We start from the raw sequence: 6,000 nt of genomic DNA on the forward strand, positions 1-6,000 counted from the left end.
ATGCTTATGAAATTGTCTTTGGCATAAGCTACAGCTCCTTGAGTTCAATATCATCAAATACCATTAGCGATAAGGACGGGTGAGTGAGCTCAGCAGAGGCTATACCAGGACTAAGCTACTGTTCGGAGGCAACACAAGAAGCATTTCACAGAGTCAGCAGATAGGTGTGCCCCATATCATAATAGCCTTAGCTAAACCACAGTGACCCGAATGGCCCTGCTCATGATATGGGACTGGGCTTTTCTCTCTTGATCAGTGGCCCAGTTCGTAACACAGACCACATGATGTACCTTTTCCATCAGAGCGAGTGTTAGTATCTGGGATTGATATCAAACCTGACACTCAGTAAATGGACTTGTTTACTGTGCAAGTGTTCTTGTCTTTTCCCTGCTTAGCCATGGGACTCAGGCAAGTCATCAGCTAATTACAGTATAGTTGGCAGCCAGAGGTGAACACTGCTGTTCAGATAATCATGATGATTAACAGGATACCCAAGCTTACTTGATCTAAAAGTCTGTACCTACTGCAAGTTCCACTGACACTTAATATAGAATCAAGGATAGAAAATACGAGGTTAGATTAAAGCTCTTGTACATGGAATTATTAAGTGAAACACATCGAATGAATGGAAATCTTAAGCCTTCAAATTACAGCACTTGAAAACATAAGAGCTGGATGATTCAGCAATCTCACCCTCGTGTCACAGAGCAATCAGTCTCCTTCTTTCATGCAGAAGATGTCTGAAAAACCTACCAACTACTAAATCCTTTTAATACCATCGCGAGGTGCAATTTGCACGAGGGTCAATTCAGAGAAAGGCGATTTCTGGCTGACAGGGTCTTGCAGTTAGGTCTTGGTGCTTGTCTGAGACTGATCCCATTATTTTCTCAACAGGAAGGGCTGAACTGATGTTCCATTTTAGAAAACACCCACTTCCCCTTGATCCACTGCCAGACATTATGACACCACCCTGGCCTTTTCCATGCAGGCGATGATGTCCACAACTTGACCGCACCAGGGCCAGCGTCTAGCGCACAACTAAATCTAGATAGACAGTGGAAAGCTAGGGACACGTCAACCGTGCCCCATCTAACTCAAAAGGTTAATTATGATGTGGGCCTTATTAGAACTGTGAAGTTCCAGCTTATTCAGGCCATCACCTAATTGTGTCTACATACATAAATATATCAAAACATAAGACCCTGTTCTGAACAAACAATCTTTGTCCTTGTTACGTGAATCATTTGCACACACAAGAGTTACGAGAAAAACTTTGTGAGAACAACACAAAGGAAGCACTGACACGGCAGATGCCACACAACATGACAAGTTTTCCTCCAGAGTGAAAAATATGTAGCCCATGTGGCAAAAGAGAGCTCCTGACATTTGCACTGAGGAAGGGGCAAGTCAACTGCTGTGATAATGCCTCTCCCTCAGGAGTCAAAAGAGAAAGTCCATTATAGTGCTGAAAACTGCAATAAGGGTAGTTACTGCCTGGCTGCAAGCTCCCAGTGCTCCAGTGCATTTATCCCACACACTCTATTTCCTTCCCCTTTCTTCCCTCATTTCCAGCCTCGCACTCTTTCTCTCGCACAGATAAAACATTCCCTCTCCTCCCTCCCCACCCAGACTGGTATGCAGCACACTGCAGCAAACTCCCGAAAGAAATCTTTAAAAAAAAAAAAGAAAAAAGAAAAAAAGAAAAAGCCAGCCAATATGACGGTTCTTTCCCACCTCGTTTCACTGTGTCCCGTAGCTCTCTGCTGTGTGCCTCTGTCTGTCTGCTGTCCCGAACATAGGAGGCACCCGCTGCTTCTGTGACACTGAGCTTCAGTACAGCTCTCCCTTCAGCCTCAGCGACTGGAGTTAATGACCATGTGAACTGTTGTCATTCCTCGCGAGCTGCCGAGTGCTGCAGCCGGAGGTCCATGCCTAGACAGGGATTTTCTCTCGATGTCTCTCTCTCTCTCTCTCTCTCAGCCACGGAGCAAGCGAGCGAGGCAGGCAGGCAGGCAGGAAGCAGAAGAGTGTCTACTCCAACTATCTGGCTGAAACACTTCCAGCCAACCCCCCCCCCCCCACACACACACACCCCTAAAGCCAGCCTCTTCCTGCCCACCAGCCTGTGGCAAGGCCCTGCCCCTTAAGAGCTCCAGCCAATAGTAGGGCAGCTACTGTGAATCACAGCTTTCTGTGCCTCTCAATTGGAACAGAGTACACTAAGTGATGGGGCGAAAACTGTGCTTACAGTAACAACCTCTGAATGCTGATCTTAAAAGGTATTTCCCCAATTTCATGCCCTACTCAAGAGCTGTCACATTATTTATTCTTGGCCCATCCTACTCCTGGTGGTCAAATCAGCACCACCAGAATTGTTTTCTAATAGGAAACAAGCTCAACAATATAAAGTCTAGACTTGTTTCTCATACAACAAAGCAATACCAGTAAGCAATAATCAAAGAGTTGCTGCAGTCGCATAATGAAGATCAGCCCTGTCCTTGTCTATGTTCTATCATCACATTTAACACCATCCCCCCAGGAAACAAGAGCACTGCACCTCCTCCCCCTCATGACTTTCCTTTACCTCCTCTCAGCATCCGTCCTCTAAAGTCATCTACCCCACCATCCAGACACTCCTCTCCTCCCCTTCTCTTACACATCTCTTTTCTCTCTCCCTCCCGACCTCTCCTCATCCCTCACTGGTATGTTTTCCCCATTTCTCAAAGCTATCTTTCAAGCTCTATTTCATTTAATTCCTGAGTTTACCGGACTGGAAAATTGCACAGTAGTGAACATTTCTGTTATTGTTATTGCATTAGAATTTGCTTGGGAAAAAAAAATTGGTGGTGACTGTGATCTGTCTCCTCCCCCACCATTCCTCTCCCCTCCACCCAGCTGATGACATGCTGGTTGGCATCATATGAGCCGTGAAACCGGAGCGTCACAGAACTGATGAGTCAGAGATCCAGCTTCATGACTTTTCGATCCAGATTCAATAGAACAGCTGTACCGTCTGTCTCTCTGTGTCTCTGTCTCTCCCTGTGTCTGTCTCGCTCTCTCTCTCTCTCTCTCTGCCTCTGTCTCGTACAAAGGCTGTGAATGACGCGGCAGCCTGGGTGTTTCGTTGACATCGATGAGGCTAAACACGCTTTACAGTTCCATGATAAACAAACCTATTTACTGTCTGATTATCCTTTAATAGCTACATATAATCTGATGTTCCACAGGAAATAGATCTGTCAAATGTTTTTTGGGGAAATGGGTGTTGGAGGGATTCATCTCTCTCGTATGAAAAATTGTCTACCTCAGCAAATAGGTACTGAATACTGACGTCATCTTAAGCATAAGGGCACCTGTAATGAAATAACACAGCCATCACTCTGCCATTACATGAGGCACGAACAGGAAGGCGGGGGATATCAGCCTTTGTCAAAAGCAAAAGCGTCACCTTACACCTTCCATGAATGTAGTCTCACTATGCTATATCATGTAAACAGAGATTTGAGGAGCAGGAATGCTCATAGATGGCAACAACTGTATATTACTACAGGATGAAACTTGACTGGTATGTAAAGAACAAAAAACAACTCGATATGTTAAGATTCATCTAGAAAAACAACAGTTGTACAAGCCAGCCTGCTACACCATTACTGATGAAGCTTATCAATTTGTCATTTGGCAGCAACCAACTTCTCAATAACCACATTACTGAATAACTGTCAATAACTGTATAACAAGCCCTGCTTGTAGCTAATTTCCACCGGCAGCCTACCTCCTAAACAGATTTGTCCGACAGGAAAACAAACAAAAGCCTGGCAGACAAACAAGCTGAGCCACTTCCTTCCCACATGGTATCCCCTCCCCTCTTATTATCCCTGTCCTGTTTGACCCCAAATGGCTTGGCTCACTCACACACAACCAGATTCTGAGGCCCAAAGCGGCTTCATTTCTAAATACAAAAGGAGTATTCTGAAACAATGGCTAATTACAGCAAATGAAGATTGATGGGTTAAAACTGTGTTTGAAAATGCTCCCCAGCACAGAACATTGTATTCTGTTATTACTACTGGATAGTTCAACGACAGAGGAAAAAAAAAGCTGGGCTTAGAAATAGGGCACCGAAGACAGATCAATGAAAAGGCAGCTGTCTTTTTCTATTATTAGCCGTAATCAAATATCAAGCGGCTTCCTTCCGCTTGAAACCCATTCTGGTGAGTCTGTCACACACCAAGTCCACATGATGATTGAGAATAAACAAATGCCTAATGGATGCATCGGCAAGTGGTCAGCCAGTGTGTTTTGGAGCAAGTTCAAGGCTGTGCATTGAGACTGTGTTCAAAAACAAAGAGAGAAAAATACGATCAGAATCAACCAGGAAGTGCTGGTTTCACGACATTAAAATTCTTACTGGCACAAGGATAAATGTTTTATATTTTTGCAAAAATGTATCTGATGCTAATTTGACCCTATATAACGTTATTGACCAATTTTTCATACTGCTGATTATACCAAGCTCATTTCCAAACAATCATAGCACACTGTGGATTGCTATGTCTTACTCAAGTGTATCATTGCCGTAATAGCCTTAATGAACACAATATATTTCATACAAATAGCAAGCCAAAGGCTTTTTTCCATTGTTATACTGATAGCTCATTAGAACTCAATACCTGCCTCCTCTCTGCACCATGCTTCCATTTGGTGCAATTCTGTTCTGAGATGTGAATTTGTATTTTAAGAAGTACCAATTACTGTACATGACCTAGCTGCTAGCCCGATCACAACTTGTTAACCTCACCCAGGTGTGAAGGCGCTTGCTCAGCTAACCTGCAGTAGATTAAAATGTGCCTCCACTTACGTCTCATTAGAACTTCTTGTACACAGCAATTAAATCTAACAATCCATTAATCAAGGTGCCATTACATTTATTGTGTTTGTACATTTACATCTGAAAGTAATAGCATACAATAGTTAGTTCGTTGTAAACTGGAATATGGGTGCAACTAGTGACAATGACAACAACGTCATTGTTTAACACTGGTGACTGTCTAACATAGATGGTATCAACAATAAATGAATTATTATCAAACCTATCCCCGAGTGATTTCGTTATAGTCATTAGCTACTTCACTAATAGCATGTCCCAGAAAGCATTACATTGAACCGTGCAGGAGATACACACAGGCACCACTACGACGTAATGCATGCTGATTTAATCTGTTCTTATGAAGCTGCTTTCACTTGTTTTCATTAGCTATCTGGGCAGTGATTATGAGCTAGCATAGCAATCCAGACATCAGCGCATGATGTTTATGATAGTGGAGTAGCATCATTAGAATCATTTTTAGCCACCTCTACTGTCCAACAAGCCGCTATGTTCACCATAACGCCGTAACAAGTGTGTAAAAACAATGCCACAGCCAAAGGGCGCTAGCTGCTAAGCTAACTACCTGCAGCTTACCTGATGACGAACCTGTCACATCCAGCTGCACTTCAGCCGTCGCCGCCGCCGCCGCTTCTCGAGAGCGCTATTTCGGTTGGAACAGGACCCAATGTTCGGAACAGGACGGCAAAAATGTTCTTCGACTGAGACTTTTCTTTTTAGCAGCAAACTTTTTCCCTTTCGAAATATATTTCAGAGAAAGGCAGAAGTAAGCTATCACTCGCTACACGCTAGCTCGCTAACTACTTTTAAGGCTAGGATAGGAAGCAACAAGCGATTTTGACAGTTCGATGAAATGTTGAATGTGCCTCGCTAGGGGGAGTTAGTGCAAAGGTCGAAACATGAATAACGCATTTATTATAACTATTTGAGATATTATGAGCTGCAACTGAAACACAGGTGGTGCATAATTGTAATGCACTGGTACATGTTGATCAATTTAAACACGGACATGTAGTTCTATTCGATAAACAACACAATTCCCACCCTACAGTAGAGGTGGTACAGTCCAGAGGAACCAAGGGGAAAGGGAGGGGGGTGCTTGTTACCTAGGAAAC

General features: G+C 43.5%; 1 protein-coding gene across 7 annotated transcripts in view; it reads right to left on the reverse strand.

Annotated features, from left to right (window-relative positions):
- The window catches only part of LOC139306896 (muscleblind-like protein 2a), a 50,686-nt gene extending 45,019 nt beyond the window's left edge, over nucleotides 1–5,667 (reverse strand). For all 7 annotated transcript variants that reach the window (XM_070930859.1, XM_070930857.1, XM_070930863.1 and 4 more), the window contains exon 1: nucleotides 5,462–5,667. The gene's annotated coding sequence lies outside the window, so the exon portion shown is untranslated. The remainder of the gene's footprint in view (nucleotides 1–5,461) is intronic.
- Between the last annotated feature and the right edge of the window lie 333 nt (nucleotides 5,668–6,000).

Source organism: Enoplosus armatus, chromosome 24 (assembly GCF_043641665.1).
Source record: "Enoplosus armatus isolate fEnoArm2 chromosome 24, fEnoArm2.hap1, whole genome shotgun sequence".
In the NCBI taxonomy this organism is placed as follows: Eukaryota; Metazoa; Chordata; class Actinopteri; order Centrarchiformes; family Enoplosidae; genus Enoplosus; species Enoplosus armatus.